Genomic DNA, 20287 nt, shown 5'->3' with positions numbered 1-20287 from the left:
GATGCCTGATATTAAACAATGATATGATATGATTTATACTTTTAACAGTTTATTCTGATTGCTACAGAGAAAACTGGAAGGAGAAATACCAGTTATTGTAGGGGCCCACAAGAAATCCCATACTTTACTAAGGTAGCAGTCATGGAAATGTAGAGAAATGGACAGGTTCTTATATTGTTTAAGTGTAGAGTCAAGAGCATTGCTAGATAAATGGCTTTTGTGGGTTAAGTGAAAGAGAAGATTCTTGGCTTGAGAGTGGGCAGATGTTGGGACAGTTTTCCAAAATAGGAAGAAAGAGGCATGTAAGGTATACTTGGAGTGTGTCCAGAAGGGAGGGGCCAGAGAGCTTTGTATTGGTCACGCCCACTACCCCCCAAATGTCCTACGTGAAGATGTCACATAGGCGACCAGGAATGGAAATTTGGGGATATAACATAATGAAAAGAAAAGATCTGGAAGTCATCAACATGTAAAAATGGAATGGAAGGAATCACATTCAGAAATGAGGAGGACAGATCTGTATTCTTATAAAGATAGAATTCTGAATTGTTTTCTCTTTAGAAATCAAGTGGAGGAGATAAACCTAGCAGAGAAAAATAAGAAGAAAAGCTAATGTGGTAGGAGCCTTAAGAAAACCCAGGAGAATATGGTATACAGGAAAATTTCTAGAGGCAGAGGATAATCCAGTATATGAAATGCTGCTAAGAGGTTCTTATCCTTAAGAGCACAGAACATGCATTTTGTAAATCATGTGTAGAAAGCCAGCCATATTCACAACCATAATGTTCCTCCAGCATTTAAGGGCTTGGGCAGAACTCTTTAACACTAAGTTAATACCATGCAACAATATAGTGGTTCCTCATAAAACTAAAAACAGGACTTCCATTTGATCCAGCTCTACCACTCCCTGGTATACACCTGAAGGAATTAAAGTCAGCATATCATAGGGATGCCTGCCTACCCATGTGTGTTGTAGCACAGTATACAACAGCCATGATATAAAACCAGCCCAGGTGCCCCTCAACAGAAGAATGGATAAAGCATGGTGTATATACACAATGGAGTACTATTCGGTCGTGAAAAGAACACAATATTGTCATTTGCAGAAGAACGGATGGATCATTGTGTGGAGTAAAACAAGCCGAGTCGGAAAGACAAGTATTGCATGTCCTCCCTAACATGTGGAATCTGAAAAAGGTGACGAGGAAGTAGATGAGAGGCTATCAGATGAGAGAAAGACAAGAAGAGGGGCTGCAAGGATGAGTAACAACGGACATAAATGTGCTCCAAATACATTATGTTCAAGGAGCCCCTCCAAAAAACAAGTGAAATGGGGGAGAGGGGACCATGATGGGGAGATGAATAAAGAATGTACATACATGTAGAAATCCACCAAGGTGAAGGTCATTAATCTACGTAACTAATCTGCACTCATAAAAAGTGAGGAAAGTACTATCCAAGAAGTCAAAGACTTAAACTGCCAGTTAATGAACAGGACTTTTTTTAATATGACTTCCGATATGCAGAAAAACCTCAAGCACACACAGCCAGTGGGTAAATAAACATGTGCTTTTGGCAAAGTCAGGGAAAAATTGATTGATATAACGAGTCGAGAGATATATTTCAAGATAAATCTGATTATCCCAGTGAGTCGTAAGGAGCAGAACGAATGCTACAGGCAACAACTGCACATCACCAGGAAAACAGTACATGTGAGTTGGTACCAGTCCAGAAATTAGACTTATCAATAACTGTCTCATAACTAATAGAGTCATTACTGCAACAACTGGTGTTTGGGTATGTGACACACATGGAACAACACTTCTGCTTGATAGAATTGTCTTCATTAAGGGAAAAAAAACTGGTAAACTGATTAAGGGATGTAAAAGAGCTTTGAAGACATGTGTCAGCATAAACATAATAGCTCTACATTAAAAAAGAATAATAATTTTGTAGTAAGGAAAAACAAAGAAGACAGAAGACAATACTCACAAATACTGCTGGCAAGTAGAACTCAATTTACAGAGACATTAGAAAAATACTTGAGAAGCTCAGTATCTCACATGGAATTTTAAAGTTATGACGCTATAATATAAATTGCCTTGTTCTTATCAGAAGTTTAATACAATTTTATGCAAGTCAGTAGCTCATGTTCTTAGAGAAAAGATCTGTGGTTTGGATTATGACATTTAAAGAAAGCCTGTAACATAAAAGATAAAAACATCAAAGCAGAAGGAAGGAACCAGCAAAGAAACAGACACAACACACTCAAAAGAGTACTTTATTCAAGCTATGTTTAATGACCTTAGAAAGATAAGATAAGCTATTTGTTCTTAAAACAAGGTCAGGATGTTGTTAAGGAAAAAAAGGAATGAGCAGATACTGTTATTAGAAAAAGAGTTCTTAGAAATTTAACTATGATAGTTGAAATAACGTGTGGGTTGTGGGGGTGGTGTTGGAGAGAGAGACGGAAACAGAGAGGCTAGGAAATAAAGCTAAGTAAAGATCTCAAATTTTTTTTCAAGAAACAGGAAAGAGATGAGACTAGAACACCAATTCAGGATATGTCCAGCATTCTACCAAGGAGATTCAGAAAGGAAAAATGACAAGAGATATGTCTTGTTATTTTCTGGACCAGAAGAACATAAGTCTCCAAGCTGAAAAGAATTATCAAGCCCGAAGCACAATGAATGAGAAAAGACCCATTCCTTTTATAAACTTCAGTACACCAGGGAGAGAGCAAACATACCAAGGCAGGAAGCCATAGGGAGGAGGAAAGGAAGGGCAGACGAGCTGAGATGTGTTCTGTCCATGCGCCAATTCTCCACCATGAATATAATCATTATGTATTGCAAACACATACTATTAAAACATTACAAAAATTTCAGACTGAATGAGGATGCCCACGAATAGTGTATTCAGGGCTGTCAGGGAGAACACAAATGTTTCCTGACGTCTGAGATGTAAAAGAATGTGAGCACCTATGCACCTTTCTCATGAAATCTTCTACAAGGCAGGCTTCACCTAACGTGAAAGAAACTAGGAAGGAAAAGATCACATCCAGTGAACAAGGAATCAACACTGGGGGAAGACAACAAACAAACAAACAAAAACTTCCCTACACACTAATGAAAATAAGGCCTAGCGTGATAACAGTGCCTGGGTTTAGTCAACAAGCAATCCAGATGCACACCGAGGGGAGAAATATGAGAGAAAGGCTAATTAAGGAAAAAACGAACTGATTGGATTCTCTGGGAGATCTGCTTGGGTAGAAAGCTGTACATCCAGCAGCTGTAGCCTGCCTGGGGCCAAGAACTCAGGGGCCAGATTGCTGGGGGCCAGTCTTACCCTGTGATGTCATGTGAGCCAGTTAACCACTCTGTGCTTCGTGTTTCCATCTGTCAAAAACAAATGACAGAGTTAACCTCAGAGAGTTATTGTAAAAACTAAATAGAGTAATATATCTAATGGTTTTAAAAAAACTGCCTGGGATATTATGGGCTATTAGAAGAGCTGAGAAAACTGAATGTATACAGAACAGTCGGGGTCATTTTTTTAAATGAGCACATTATCAGCGCCAAGAAAAATAATAATTGAACAAGAAAAGAATTGTAAAGATAGTATGATTTTTGGCTCAGCAATAAACACTCCCATTTTCAGAGTAATGCAAGTTCTGAAATGATAATGCAAACAAGATGGAAAGATACAGGAAAGGTGAAAGGATACAAGAGAGAAAGCTTTATCTACCATAATAGGAAATGAATAGAGATAGCATTCTATTAGAATGTGGAATTAAACAGTAAAATGGGTGGCTAAATATTTTTGAAGTAATTACAAAAGAACAAGGCTGGGTTAACTATGGCCATTGTTTACAAAAAATAAAAAGAAAGAAAGAGAGAGGCCACAGGGCCATGTGTGGCTGCAGTAACTCCACAGCAAGTTCCAGGGGAGGCTTCAAGGCGAGGAGCTGGTGAAACTGTTTACTGTTTGTCCCCAGAGGGGTTTGCGCTAGTACAGAACACTCGGGAAGGGAAAGCTGCCCGCCTTCAGGATTCACTTCCCAGGCCAACTGCGGCTCTCCATTACCCTGGAAGGTTCTTTTCCTTCGAGAAAAAGGGACCAACAGGGATAGCTTAATCATGAGCCAGGGAAACTGTTTTCCTTTTTTTGTTAATTTTTTGGTACAGGGAATTGAACTCGGGACCTCGCACTTGCAAGGTAGGTGGTGGAACCACCGAGCTAAATCCCTCACCCTGTTTTCCTTTTTTTTTTAAATTTTTACCATATAGGACATGAGTTGAGCTTGGCTTGATACTAGAATCACTCCTACACCAAACCAGAGAAAAAGAATACATTAAAGTTATAAATAAATATAAGAAAATTACATTTATGAAACAGAAAGTCATGATATAAAGCTGACATTTAAAGGCAGGTGACTGACATATAAATAAAGGAATAGATATTGCTGATGTTCTCTGAAGTAAGATGGGAGCAAAGCTTCTGCCAAAGAACAATTGGGAGGATGACAGAAGCTATACAGGTTGTCTACATAAGGTAAGGACCAAGCTGACGTGAGGCCCAATTTACTCTGAGCTTCCTGTGATGTTTCAAAGTGAAGCCCAGCTGTGGACATCCAGGTGGTGACATGTCAGTACATCAGTGATTCATCACCAGCTGTGTCTTCATCCTTAGGCAGGTCCCTCTGAGGTACTCGGTACCGACGGTTAAGGGTTTAATAAAACCACAAGACCAGCCAGCACGAGGAAGTCACTTCATTAGACATTTCTGTGCCTGGGGTACAGATGTGTTTGGATTGCAATGAAGTTGCTGACATTTCAACACCTGAGCTAGAGACAGCTGCTCCGGAAAACCAGCCGAAGGCCTCGAGCTCTTATATTTTGTGTCGTAACGCGGCAACACTCTTGCTGCTGCTAACGCACAGCAGAAGCCTGGGACCTTTGTGAGGGCCTGGAGTTGATCTTATTCCCAGCTGTTTCCAGAAGAAACCATTTGATACAGTCTCAGGGACGCCTTGCTTGGGTCACAGAAACACCCAGAAACCACCTGAGAATAAAATCCTGCAAGGTATAATCCAATAGACATTTTACAGCAGCTACAGGAAATGAGGATTTTGTAAGAAGCAAAATAAATGTAGCCAGAGGTTTTTAAAGATGTGAAATTCTGAGTATGTAAATGGCCCTTAGATGTATAGTTCCCATGGAGTTTGCTGTTTTTAGGAAGGGGCAGGAGCTCTGAGCCTTAGGGTTTAATTCCTTTAAGAATTTTTCTATAAAACCAATTCATGCCAGCCATTTTTTCAAGGAAAATATTTCACTTTATGGCCTCACTTTTTTCATTTACCAGAGTCCATGGTAAAAACAAAGGAGATGAAGGAAGAAGACAGAGTTTTCATATTTTATAAAGACCCCAACATGATATCCTGTACCCCTTGTTTCTTTTTTTATTGTTCACTTATCATTTACTTATTATTGTTTTAGAAGCTTTGATCACCTAATCATAAAAAGCTCTCATAATTCTAAGCACGGAACTCTTATTGTGACACTTATTTTAGCATGAATAAACTAAGTATCAGTTTACAGTGTGTCTAAAATTATAATGCTAATGAAGAGTACAGCAGGACTAACACAAGGTCTTTGTGAATCTTTCGTGTTCTTTTGGTACTGTCACTCCCATGTCCACTGTAGAACTGTCCACCTGAATGTCTATCAGCAGATAATGAAAATGCAAGGTGTGATCAAAACAAAATTCCTAATTACAATAAAAGACACCTTGCCATTAATCCTCTGAAAACACTCCCCATGGATACAAACACATTTAAGGCCATCATTCTTGCCACTTCCGGAAGTAGTTCTGGAAGTTCTCTTTTATGAGTGGTTTTTGGTGGCTGTCTTGGTGTCCATAATAAATATTTTTAATTGTTTATGGCAAATTCTGTCAAATAAAAATATTACCGGCCAGGCAGGGTGGTACATACCTATAATCCCAGTCCTCAGGAGGCTGAGGAAGGAGGATGGCGGTGAGTCTGAGGCCAGCCTGAGCTACATAGCCAGACCAACAACCAATTAAAACAAACATACAAACAAATAGATAACAGTACAGTGTGTCCTTATCCATTTTATTCACCAGATCTGGCACCATGCGGTTCTCTTCCCCAAAGCCAAACTGACCATGAAAGGTGAACATTTTGCGTTGATTCAGGACATCAAGGCAGCCACGACAGTGCAACTAAAGGTACTCATGAAAGAGGATTTCCAAAATGGCTTCGCTTCAGAAAGTGACAAGAAGGGCCAGGGACTTAGTGGCTCCACTGCCTGCCTTATAAGCACAAGGACCAGAGTTCAATCCCTAGTAGCAAAAAAAAAAAAAAAAAAAAAAAAAAAAAAAAAAAAAAAGTGGCAAGAACTTTAGGATAAATGTATTCAAAGCAAGGGGCAGTATTCTTGAGGGAGATTAATGGCAATGCGTCTTTACTATTTTAAAAAATTTAAACAGTTGCCATATTATTTTATCACACCTCACATATACACAATGGAATATTATTCCACCTTTAAAAAAAAGAAATTCTAACATTTGCCATAGCATGAACAACATTATGCAAAGTCAAACAAGCCCGGCACAGAAAGACAAATATCACATGCTCTCAATTGCAGGTGAAATCTAAAAAAATCAAACTATTGAAGCAGATAGTGGAACGGCAGACACTGGGGCCCTGGGGCAAGCAAGAGTTTGGGAGAGGCTGGTTAAAGCTTATAAAATTGTAGTAACTTCGAGAGATCCACTGCATGACACAGTCACTATATTTAATAACAATGCTTTGTATACTTGGAAACAAATGAGCACAAGTGTCGTGTTCTTATCACAGAAAGCATTTGAAGTAATGTGTATGTTAATTGGCTTGACTTAGTCATTCTACAATGTACGCCTATCTCAGAGCATCCTGTCATACACCAGGTATACAATTTTTAAATATTACATTTAAAAATTAAGTATCAATAAAAGAGGCCAAAATAAATGAGGAAGGAAAAATATCTGTTATTTCTTTTATGTCATGTTCCTTCGGATGAACTCCAAAAACATACCTTTTATTTTTCTCTTTCACATTAAAGCTGTGTTGCCAACAAAGACAGCACATTCGATTAATTTCTGTAACGTATGAGAGAGTCCATGGATTCAAACTGGGAGAGCGAATGCACTTATCTCTAATTTATCGGTTAAGAGTCTGGCTACACACATTTCTCTATTTTGCCAGTATATGAAAGTCTTCTTTATTCATTGTTTCTCACCTTGCTCGGCTAAAATTAGCAGCGCTGTTATCCTCACTTAATAACCAAAGTTACCGAGGGAGTAACCTGGATTAGAAGCTGTGGTGCCCAAAGCTCATGGATGAGTGTTTTGAGTCTCCTGTCTAGACTCAATGAATAATTCAGAGGTCTAGTTGGTGGAAATCCAGTTAGGAGTCTGGCAGATTTGATTGCTTTTGTGCTGTGGCTTCCTGGACGCTACCCTTGTCCACTTTCCTCCTACTGCTCCAATCCCTTCTCCTTAGGGAAAAGCCTCTCAGTTCCCAATCCTTTAAGCACTGAGGTAACAAAAGGTTCCGGTCCCAGCCTTCTCCTTGATTCTTTCTTTCAGTCAAAAAAACATGTGAGAGGGGGTGAAGGGAGGGCAGAGGTAAGGGGATAAAAATGAGAATCAAGACTTGCCATGTAAAGGTACATGATCCCAACAATGAATGTAACTGTACTGTATCCCTAAATGTACCAATAAACTCAATTAAAAAAAAAAATGTGAGCTCCTATTACGTGTGCTCGTCAACTGCCTCTTGGCTTCCAGGCCTATTTCTGGGTTTCCCTTTTATGTTCGATGCCCCTTTAGCTTCTGGTCACTTACAACCCTACTTCTTCTGCCCATCCTGGCAGGCCCTACTCTGCTTGTGACTCCTATTAGACAATGGGCTTTCATAACACTCTTCTTCACTGTCTCTCCAGCCCTAGGGGATATCATCTTCCAGCTGGTACTCATCTCTGGTTGAGCCACTGCTCCTTGTCCGGCTTCTCAGATTTTCCATCACCATTTAATCAACTGTCTGTATTAAATTCCGTCTGTTCAAAAGACCTAGAAGAAATATTTTCCAGACTGGATCCTAATGGATATATTCTCAGTTAAAAGCCACAGAAACAAACCCTGACATCTTGGCCCCACAGGAATTTATTATAAAAGATACTGGAGAGCTCAAAGAGCCAGGCTCAGAGATAGGCAAAGAGCGGGGCTCAAAACAGTCTCACATTTTTCCGTGAAGCCATTACTACCACCACGCTTCAAGTCCAGAGTTGCATCACAGGCAGTGTCAAGAACACTGCCTCCATGTGGGTCAGGGGTTTAACTGCTGAGTGATATTTTCAGTTTGGGCAAAACCTCAGATGAGGATTGAAGTGAAATTGGTTTGTTCGGAAGGAGGGGGAATCCTAGAAACCCCTGGTAAGGAAATAGGGGAAGTGAGAGAGAAAATAGCCACTTGATGGTAAACCATCAATAAAGCGCTCACTATGGATGACTTGAGATAAATAGCATAGGAGCCAACTCAGCGTTGTCCCATCCAAGGGGTCAGGGAGCTGCAGAAATTATCCATCGCTCGTGATCTGACCCCCTGAAAGCAGATGAGGATGGAGCTTAATTCCCCCTTTTCCCAGCCTCCCACTTCTGAGAGCTGAGCAGGCCTCAGCAGCCAGAGCAAACTTTCAGGCAAATACACCTATGTGCTGACAACAGTTGCAAGTTAGGCAGCCATCAACTGGAAAGTTAAGGGAAGGGGTTTAGCAGAACACCGACTACATCTAAAAGATGAATTATAAAGGTTCACAACACACTGAGCATTGAGGAAACAGCGATGAGCAAGACAGATTCCTGGCCTCACTAAGCTGCTGGTTTAGAGATCCAGATGTCTAAAGAGGCAAGTGCCAAACCATGGGACAAAAGCAATAACAGAGACACACAGGGAGTTAGGGCTAGGCTTCTGGCCTCTGACGAGGTGATGCAGACAGCCCCCGACTCCTTTTTGAACCTCATTGCCTAGGGTGGTACTTCCTCAGTCCGTGGTTTCCATCCTACACTGCGGCGTCAGGCACAGTCATGGTGTGACACCCTCATTGTCTGTTTCTTACCGTATAACCAACAAGGTGAGTAGGGCCTCACTTCACAGGTGAGAAAGGTGAGGCATTCCTACGTAGCCCCGACTGCTCCCAATTGTCCTTCACATCGCAGCTTCTGCGCGATTCCTCTGAGAGTCTAACGTGTGCTCTGTGCCCCATCCCTACTCCATCTGTGTGACTGGCAGCTCATTCTCACATATTCTCATGAGCAGCCCTCTCTGAGGGCAGGAGCGGGGCCTGTTTGGTTAACAAGTGGACCCAGCACCCAGCTTCCTGCTGGGACATTAGAGGCATCAACCTCATTTACCTTCATCTCTTGAATGATTGGGATCAGCGTATGGGCTCAGATGTTAACTGAACTGACCAGCCTCAAGGCCAAGAGGTGGCAGGGCTGAGGCTAAAACTGTAGTTTCTATCCCCATATCTCCTATTGTTTCCTGAGCTTTAAGCAACTCATCTTGCTCTGTCTGCCCGAGTGAGTTAGAACAATAGAGATGCACCACACTCGGTGTCTGACTGGAGTCTGTTTATTAAAGCCGGTGGCCGAGAGAGGGCTAATGCCTGGAAAGTTCTCTCGGCTCTGAGAAATGGTTTGATTTCTCCTTTAAATCATGCTTTCAGTTTGGGAGGGCCCCGAGGGTAGAGCAAGCAGAAACTTACAGAAGTAGAACCATGTCAGGCTAGTGTGGGGGGGTGGATTTCACATACTAGGTGAGCTACAAAACACCAGCAACCATGGCAAGTTTACCGCCAAGCAAGAGGCAGGGGTTTTGAGTCCTTTTGGCCAAGCACAGGTACAAGCTGGTGTTGAGACTCAAGATGAAGTCTATTTGGCTAACATAATCTATGTGTGTGGTAACTAGAAAATTGAAATTGCCTTAAATCCTGCTATTCTAAGGTTGCAAGGCAGGGGGGGGTCTAATAACTTCTTATAATCAGCAGGCTGAAAAATTACAAACAGAAATCTAGACCAAAAGAAAGCTAGAAGGCCCTTTACAGATGAGGCCTCCTTTCTAAAACTTTGGTTTGGCTGGACAAGCTTTAAAAGTTTCCCTACATTTAATATCCTAAAATCTTAATGATGTTTATCTAATCTCTGGGTAAAAGGAAAATTGTTCCCTCCAGCACCAGTAACTAACTGATCTCATCAGTTAAATAAAACAAAGTGATTTAAAAATATTAGTGATAAAGTGATCTTTATGGTACCAGATACATCTTTTTTCCTTCTCCTGTACATATTCCGGAAAAGTCATCTCACGTTCCCAGGTGTCAGACATTCACAGGGCTATATTCAGATCGAAAGGACAGAAGGACACAATGGTTTGGAAAATGTCAAGGGAATTATCTGTCTTCTTTAACCAGACAACATTCTCATTCCTTTGGTTTGCAAAGTCAATAAGAGATATCTATGCTCCACACTTTGGAATATCCTCAATTCTAAAATAACCAAAAAGCAATAGACTGAAGAATAGCTTTTGGGTCCTATGGGTGGGCACAGGAGGTGTAGGCTGGGAGGTGGTGATGGATCAGAAAGGAAACAAAACATGAAGTGTCCACAGGAATTATAGTGCACACATTCTGATTTCAGAATGCTAAAAGGAGATCCCAAGAGAGCCTTTACGTGGAAAGATTATGCTAACCAGGCCCAGGCATTTAGCTCAGTGGTTCCACTGCCTGCCTTGCAAGCACAAGGACCTGAGTTTGATCCCCGATACCACAGAAAAAAAATTATGACAACTAGAAAAAAATTCAAAGAAAAAATAAAATCTTCAAATATTATTTTGAAGACCCTATATTTTGTCCAAATGCTATTTTTAGACATAGCTAAAATATAAAAGAGCACCAGCAAAATATTTTATATAAATTATATTTTAATGACAAAACATTTCCTGAAAGCACTTATTTAGATTTCTTTCTGAAATTAGTACATTGAAAACACACACAATCATGTGAGTGCTTTGATAATCAGTATGAGAGCTTTCTTAGTAAGAAGTGAAATAGGATCTAGTTTTTATGTTTGTTCTTTTTCTTCTGGAGAAAAATATCATCTCTCCAATGGGAATCCAAATAGGCAGGAAACCCGATCAACAGCTCATCAGTCATCCCTCAGACTTGGTCACTGATTCGGTAACTCAGAAGTAACCAGCGGGGTGTATGTCCTGTCGTCCACCACTTTGCTAACTTCCAGCACAGCCCTGCCACACCACTCGCCAACAGGATTAAAACAGCTCAAAGCAAAACACCCCTGTCAAAGGGTCAATGCTGCACGCAGCCTTTAAGGATCTCAGTTCTAAGATGTCACAAGAAGAACCAAGAGCAGGACAGAGACACTGAATACACATGCCAAGTTAGGGGATTGTGAAAGAAATGTGAGATCAGACATTTGTGTCATATAAACTAGGGATAAAAAACATGTGGCACTGATACCCTGCTGCCCCTTCTTGAGCCTGCAGCTCAGCTCAGATCATTTCCAGGGCCAGATGCAGCCAGCTTCAGAGTTCACAGTAAGCCACTCCAGATGATTGGACTTAGGACCAAGATAAAATTCTTCTGTCGCGTCACTGAAGACTGAATAGTTCAGTATGTGAAATATATCTCATATACATTCTATCCTGGCCACACTGAGCAACTCCATACAGTTCCAAGCACCTAGACCATGGATGGTGAACCTTTTAGAGCTTTCAGAGATATGGCACGAGTGCCAAAGGTTTGCCACCACCGAGACCTTTGTTTATTTACTTTCCCCTGGGCAAAAATATCTTTTATCCACTTCTCTATCTGTGAAAATATTATTCTTTCTGTAGCTGTACACACCAATTTCTACTTTTATGTGACATGTCTTATTCATCACTTCTAATAAACTGTTCGTAATTGTTCATTTATTCCACATTTAGTGCAAGGGGATGAGGGGATCCAAAAGAAAACTTCAGACAAAACATTTTCATAATAATAACAATTATCATTATTATAATATAGCACATATTTACATATAAAGTTCATTTCAGTCAAAATGCAAACCGAAGAGGGAAATACAAAATTTATCAGCTCAAATTCCTTTTCTTGTTTTTATGAGGCTGTGGCTTATATTATAAAGTGAACCACATAAAGTGTAGTGTAAACCTGAATTCCTATTGTAAAATGCAACAACCATAGAAATTCAAACACAGTATCACTTTTTCTTGAGCTATAAAAACTTCTATCAAGGCAGAACATCTTACACCGCAAAAATTATTTTAAGGGTTAGCAAATGTTCTAGTTCAGTTATTCGCACACTGGGCTGATAGCCAGTATCATAAGGGGAGCTTTTGAAAATATAGATTTCTTGGCTTCATACTTGTCTGGTGAGTCAGCGTCTTTAGGGTGTGGAACCCAATATTCCTATTTTATAAAAGCTCCTCAAAGCGAGCTGAAGGCCTGTTAGGTTGACTCTTGTGACTGATGAATTTTTACAACTACGAATTGAAGCTGAGGACTTTCGTAAATATCCCTGACAAGTATATGTCAATGAATGTACACAGGCAGAACAATATCTGGATTCCGTTCATGCTGTAAACTTCGTGGTGACACAGGCCATTAACTCACTTTGGCATTTTATGGGAGAAGGTGGACTGCTAAAAGTTTCAAGTCTTAACAGATTCCTGTAATATAAAATATTGCCTTAAAGAAATATATCTTATGACTGTCCTAAGTCTAAACAAAAAAATGCTTGAGAAGAAAAATTTGTTAAAATTCAATTTAATCATGAATAAAAGCTGCTTTCGCATTATGATTGATTGAATGACTGACTGATTTGTGGTTTTGAGACAGGGTCTTGCTATAAATTTCAGGCTGGCCTTGAACTCACTTTGTAACCAGGCTGGTTTGGAACTTACAGTGATCTTCCTGTCTCAGCCTCCCATGAGTGTCGGGATTACAGGCGTGCATCTCCACACCTGGCTTCACATTTTAAAAAGAGAGTAGGAAAACCCATTAAAAAAATTGTTTTTTCACTGGGTTTATCTGTTTTATTCAGTAAATTTGTTTTAGATAGTTCTTATGCCAAAATATCTTTGTTTTCAAGCCTTCTGTTACATGATTAGCTTCTCAAATGAAGAAAGAATTTATGTTCAAAGAAATCAAAGCTCACAATAACAGTGTTTTATAAAATCAGGATCCTTCCAGATATGACTTATAGCTTTCTCAGAGCTACCAATCCACACCATAAAATAAAAGGAGATTTAAATCTAGTGGACTCCACTAAATGGATGCTTTCTGACAATCCCTTAAGCACAGCTGTGTGGGTAATCAATAGATGCATGATGAATAGCCTTCCACTAACAGTGGTCTACGCACTCACACTCCAGTTGGAACCAAGGACAGTGGGGACACAAACAGATGAGTTGATTCAAATCTAACAAATAAATAAATAACAAGAAATGGATCTGATCCCGAACACAGTAAGCTAAACAGAGCCTTGAATTAAGTGAGGTGAGCACATGAAAAGTACAGCAACATGCATTTGAAATCCCAGCGCAAAACATTCACTTTCATTAATCTCCCTTTATGTTCGGGAAATAAACTTAGAAACAAACAAAAATACTACAAACTTACAAGCTTTGCTGCCTCACCAGGCAAAGGTAGAGATGGTTCCAAATCCCTGGAACACGTCAATTTGCTTCTGAAGTTAAGATAAATTTGAGAGGACACAGGAAAGTTAAAAATCAGGGCTGTATAGGGAACAGGCAATATAATGCCATAATATGAAAATTCTTTGCTTTGCAGAGAGGGAGATGGAAAAAAATTGATGAATGAAAGTTGTAGTAAAATAAGAGTAAGAAGTTCTAGTGTGTTGCTGCACTGTAGGATGGCCATAAATAATAATAATATAGCATATATTTTAGAAAGACCTTGAATGATTTTACCATAAAGAAATGATAAACACAGTGCTATGTTTAACCTGATTTAAACATTCATTAAAATATTAGATTATGCTTCATAAATAACATGCACATTTTATGTTTTTATGCATCCATTTAATTAAAACAAAAACTCTTTGGTTTGCCACATAAGTATTTACAATTTTCACATGTATGAATGTGGTCTTGGAATAAAGGTGAAATTGTAATTGTAACACCAACTGTAGCAACTAAGAGAATCTTGCCAATTTTCCATATTTTCAGTACAAATGACCCTGGAGAGGGTTGATTGTGACAGACTATATTTTGAAAAATTACCATACTAGTATTTCTGATCCTAACTGTTCTGGTATAAATTGTTATTCGCCCATCAAGAGAGAGTCATCTTGACATCAAGAATATGGCAGAAATAGTGTTGAGTAACTTCCAGGGTTAGGTCCTAAACACTAATAGACCCTCAACCTAGTTTTCTCTTGGAACACTCACTTTTCAAACCCTGCCACCATAAGACATACAGTCACATGGAAGGGCCACTAATAATGGCTTCAGCCATAGCTCTCTTGTAATGCCAGCCAACAACCAGAGTCAACCCCAGACAGATGAATGCAGACAAGTCTACCATTCGGCCTTTTTGTCACTGTGTCTAAGGCCAAACAGAACAGAGACAAAGTGTCCCCACTATATTCCAACCAAACTCCAAATCTACAAGCAAAACGAATTTGATTATTGTTATAAGCCACTTTTTTGGGTGGTTTGTTACGTAGCAACTGGGGTGTATATATCTAGTCTTACTCTGTTTGATCTTCTATCCACACTTTAAATCATTTTTAACCAGGAAAACAATTTAACAATCATTTAGCAGTGGTTGCATCTAAAATTATTCTTATAAAAGTAATATATACTCATAAAAATTTAAAGTTTGTAGACCTCCCTACACCTTTACACACATACACTTAAACATTTCTCCTATATAGCATAAGTTTCTTTTTAATATGTTGGTACATAAACCTGTTGATAATAAAAACTAGGTAACTGTAATGAATAGATGAAGATGATGATGGGGCAATCGTAATAATATTGCCATTTTCTTAGTTCTTACTATGTGCCAGTTACTATTGCTAACTTTTTGACATACATTATTTCATTTAATACATTACCTATGAAAATGAATAAAAATACTTAAAGAAAAAGAGCTCAGAAAATAAATCCAGAAAGAAAAAATAAGTTCAATACTCCTTAAATCTTTGTGATGCTGGCAAGATGTATTACTATTCCCTTATACAGATGACAAAGGCCTCCAAGAAAACCCAAAGGAAAAAAATAAAACAGTATAAACCACCGTGTAAGTGCTAGAAAGATACCTGCTACCTAAGAGCAAGGTTCATGACACAGGGTTCCTTCCACCGTATCTACATGCGTTACTCCAGAATGGATACTCTAGGCCAGACCAGTGCCTTAAATCCACTTAGATGTCTTAAAAATATTTCAAACTCATCAAATCCAAACTATGATATACCTTACCCTCCCCCATACACAAGTCCTCATACCATGGATCCTGACAGTTGTGCAAATGTCACCCAGGCTGATAATATATTTTGAATCTTAGCCTTTATGAAGTCCTCTCAATTGAAGATCATAACTATCTCTGTAATCCCTCCACTCCTTTCCATTTCATAAGCATCTCTTGCCCAGAATACTGTTAACAGACTACTGATCGCCTCCCAGATTTTCAGTTGAGTCAACTTCAACTCTTTGTCCAACGACTTCACCTTCTTGAACTTAGAGTGATCATTGTAGTCTATGCCATCATTTTACTCCCAGACTTAAAACACTTCAATATATAACCTTTGAGTTATGGCTTTGATATAAAACAATTCAGCTAAAAGTTTCATATGCTGGAAAGGGGACTGGATTTTGGGTGTGCTACACCCAACAGCGGTCTCATCCATCGATATGTCTGGTAGCTAAATGTGGTGCTAGGAGGTGCAACCTCCTTGGGGTTGGTCACTGAGGATGTGACCTGGAAGGGTATGTTCTTGTCCCTGGCTCCTCCCTTCTCTCTGCTACTTGGGTGCCAACAGGTTGAGAACTTCTCCTCTACCACGCCCCTCTGCCATGTTGTTACTACCTTGCAACCAGGTGACCATGGACTGAAACCATGGGCCAAAATATCCTTCTTCTCCTTTAAGTTGCAGGTTAAGTATTGGGTCCAAGTGATGGGAAAGCTGCCTCAAACACTTTGCTTTTATCAAGCCCAAGTTCTCATCATAGCTTATAAGTCATACATGATTCCTCCTCTGGCTTCAAAATGGTCACATTCTCCTCTTTCTTTCAGTTCTCAGCCACAGAGATTTTCATTTCTTCAAGTATGCCAAGTTCTCTCTTACCCCAGAGGTTGTAAATGTCTGTGACATATGCCTGCAGTGTTTTCCCCTTTGTCTAGTAATCTCCTTTTGTGCCTTACGTTCTCAGCTTAAAGATGAGTTTCCCAAGGAATATTTCCATTTTCCACAATCAAGGCCATACTCCTTTACTACACTCCAATGTGGTGCCACCTTCCCTTTCTTCACAGCCCAAATCAGTTTGAAGTTGCACTTTTACTGAAGTAATTTGTAAAATACAGTCTATTTGTCTCCCTAGCTTGACCATAAGCTCTTGGGCATCCAGTGCCAGTGGTGGACTGCAGTCAGATCAGACCACCTTGCTACGGATGGTTGTGTCCGTATCTTCTGATCCTGTAGGACACTGATACGGTGAACATGGTTAAGGTGGGAATATTTACACCATGGAAACTGGCAGATACAGCACAATGGAGCTTTTCTTTCTGGAAAGCCAGTTATTAAATGGCAAGGGCCACACACAGAAGTACAGATACATGGTAGGGATATGCATTTGAGCATGCATCTGAGCATGCACAGACATGTCACTCTCTCTGGAGGAAACAGAAATGAAAGGAGAGCTGGTGAGAAAAGGGAAGAAAATGAGCAGCACGAAATATAAAAGGGACAGTAGCTTTATAGTTAGCCAAAGGCAGGATATCAAATTGCAAGATTGTTGCCTCCAAAATTAATCAACTACCCAGATAAATACGAGCAACATATGCACTTTAAGCTTCAAGAAACCAAGAAAACATGGTGATAATTAGACGGGAGGACAAAGGCAGTCCTCCAAAATAAAATTTTTTAACCCTTGTAACTGTTCCAGGTTTCTCACTGCCAATGATCTCGATTTACAGCATGATAAATGTCTGCATGGCACTTCCCCAAGTTCCACCTCTGCTTAAAATACAAAGGATTTTCACAGCAGATTTGTTTTTTCCATTAACTTTCTTATGGGCCCCCAGGAGTTCTGTTGGGTTAGGCTAGATCTAAAAGAGATGAAAGATAGGGATGGAAGGGTTGGTTTGTTCACTAATTTTCTCTCCTCAAGTGGTCCCCTCCCATACCGGACTCACAAAGGGTAACGGCATTTGGTTGAATTGTTTCTTTGCTTTTCTTTTTATTTATGAAATTCCAGGCAGTTTTAGAAATCTCCTATTTCCATAACAGGAGCAACAACAAAAAAACCTCATAAGGCAGAAAAATACCGGGTGCCTTTTGCAAGAATCTGACCTCACTGGTGAAAGTAGATATTCTGTGGTTCCTTGTTTCTGAGTCACAGTAATTATTTCCGCTACTGAAAATAAAGCCATCATTCTTATGCCATTTCTAAAATCAAAGGCATTGAAAAAAAGAAGTTGGGAGAAAGCCTTGTATTTTTCCCATAGAAACCAAAAAGAATGATATTTAAAGAATGTCTAAGAAAATATCTAGCATTACAAAGCTTTTTCGTGTCTACAAAATAACTTATCAAAATATCTTTTAAAAGTACAAAACCCAAAGAAAAACACATTGCAAAATCCAAAGATGAGTCAGTACTAGAAAAACCTATTAGTGTAATTCTTTAAGTTGTAAGTAAAAAGAGAAAAACAGCATTATCCTTATTCTCTTCCTATTCCCCTTCTCTGTATGAAAAAAAAAAAAATCAGCCCAAAAGACAACAACAGCAAAAAAATTGGTCCAAAAGCTAGGATGAAGAAGGAGTAGAGGTGATCCAGAACAGAAGTTGTGTGAAAATGAATTAAGGTGGACTTTATCATATAAGTATCTATCATAAGAATAAAGGAAATCAAGTTTCTTATTCTCTGTAAACAGAGCTACAAATGTGGAAAAGGAGAAAACTAAGCCAGACCTATGGAGTTAGACTAAAGTCAAAGTATCGATATAAACTAATGGTGTTCTATATAAGGTTAGATGTATGGATGGACAGACAGATAGATACTGAGGTAGGATGGATGAATAGGTAGATAGATATACTTCCATAATATAGAAAAGTATGCACACACAGACACATTAAACACATCTGTAAGCAACGAATACACTCTAGAGATCAAGGATTAGTTTGTAAATATAAATATAAATACAAACCTAAAAGAAGATAGGACTTCCTGAAAAAAATTGATTCTAGGGTTGAGGCATATAAAGTAACAGATGAAACCACAGTGTCTTCTTGTGTCAAAAAGTTAAGGAAATGCTCAAAGAGTGAAAGAAACAGTCACAAAGATACAGAAGTCAGCGTGAGGGGCCAAATCTGAATCAACGTGAACAGCAAAATAGGTAATGTTAGTAAGGTCTCACAAAATGGCACCTTAAATATGAAAGCATGGGTTCATTCTCATATAAACAGATAGGCTCTGGATGAAGAGTAGAATCTTTATACAGTCTCAAAATACCTTTCTGTACTCACACACCTGTGTGTGCATGCACAGATTTTAAATGGTGAAAGAGTAACATTACAGGGAAGAAGCATGTTAGACAACACCTTAAAGAAGTTAACTAGGAGTAGAACAAATCAAAGTCAGGCAACACTTCTTATGATACAATAAGAAAATAGTATCCATTCTCTGATATTTCTGGCCAAGACGTGTGTGTAACTTGAATCTAATCAGGGCGACACACCTAACAAACTAAACCCAAGGAATAATCTACAGAAGAACTGGTCTGTAATTTTCAACAGTATCTAAATTTATCCAATCAAGAGAGACTCAAGGGGCAGATATGATGAAAAAAATCATCACACCGAAATCCAATATTTTGTAAAATTAATAGGCACTAAGAATAAAAGTAAAAAATGGCTAAATAATTATCTTATATTTAAGACTATGACAGAGTCATAGAAATGAAATACATAGGAATGAAATGCAACAATTTTTTCACATAACTGCTACCGCGAGGTATGATCATCATCCCCTAAAATCACCCTTTCAAAGTATATAATTCAATAGTTTTAATATATTTGTGTTGTGTAAACATCACTATCATCTAATTTTATAGCATTTCTGTTACCCCCTAAAAGAAGTCCTACACTAGGGAGTATTCCCTCTCCCAACAGCCCGATCCCCTCGATAATTTTAATCTATTGGTCTCCACTGATTTGTCTTTCATATTCTGGGCCTTTCATATGAATGCAGTGGATGCTCTCACATTTTGCCTTCTTTGACTGAGCATAATGTTTCCAAGGTTCATCCACGCTTCAGCCTGGCTCAGTGTTTCACTCCCTCATCGCTGCAGCCCAGAAGACTCATTACCAGGCTCTGTGTGAAGACCTCTGCTGTGCCTCAATTCCTACTGTTTTGTGCAGTGAGATTAACTTTGGAAACACATTTTTGCTTTTGTTTTTGTCCCTGGATACTATCAGGGAAATTTCTGTGCTTTGGCCCTCAATCTCCAGGTCACATCACAATGCTAAGGGACTCATCGTCAAGCATCACGCGACCAGGTATCCTAGACAGACCTAGGTGGTACAGCCTGCCACATGTGCAGGACAGCAGTATGTGTGCATATGGTGTAGCTATTGCTTCTTAGGCTACAGTGAACAAAACAACATGAGTTAAATCAAGCACAAGAGAAAAGGATGCAATCATAAAGTCTTGGTCAATAGCAGATATCTGAAGCAGCTGGTGGCATAACATAGCATCCTATTTAATAGTTAACTTTAAAAAATCTAAGCAGAAGACTATAAAATAATGGTAAGAGTATATAGCACAGGAAGTGCTATGAACCAGTGACATAGAGGTTTATTACCAAGTATTATTAACGGACAAAATGATGTGTATTCTAGATGGGCATGGTGGCGCATTCCTGTAATCCGAGTACTTGGGAGGCTGAGGCAGGGATCGCGCTG

At 39.3% G+C, this 20287-nt stretch overlaps 1 long non-coding RNA gene across 11 annotated transcripts in view; it reads right to left on the bottom strand.

Annotated features, from left to right (window-relative positions):
- The window catches only part of LOC104873444, a 160400-nt gene that overhangs the window by 30013 nt on the left and 110100 nt on the right, over window positions 1–20287 (bottom strand). For 10 of the 11 annotated variants that reach the window (XR_004514862.1, XR_004514861.1, XR_004514868.1 and 7 more), the window contains one exon: window positions 3349–3398. The exons of the other annotated variant lie outside the window; for it this stretch is intronic. This is a non-coding gene — a long non-coding RNA (uncharacterized LOC104873444). The remainder of the gene's footprint in view (window positions 1–3348; window positions 3399–20287) is intronic. 11 annotated transcript variants of the gene reach the window in all.

The sequence above is a fragment of the Fukomys damarensis genome, unplaced genomic scaffold (assembly GCF_012274545.1).
Source record: "Fukomys damarensis isolate Sample0158 unplaced genomic scaffold, DMR_v1.0_HiC HiC_scaffold_31, whole genome shotgun sequence".
NCBI lineage: Eukaryota > Metazoa > Chordata > Mammalia > Rodentia > Bathyergidae > Fukomys > Fukomys damarensis.
Note: the sequence above shows the minus strand (reverse complement) of the source record. Positions and strands in the feature narration are given on the sequence as shown.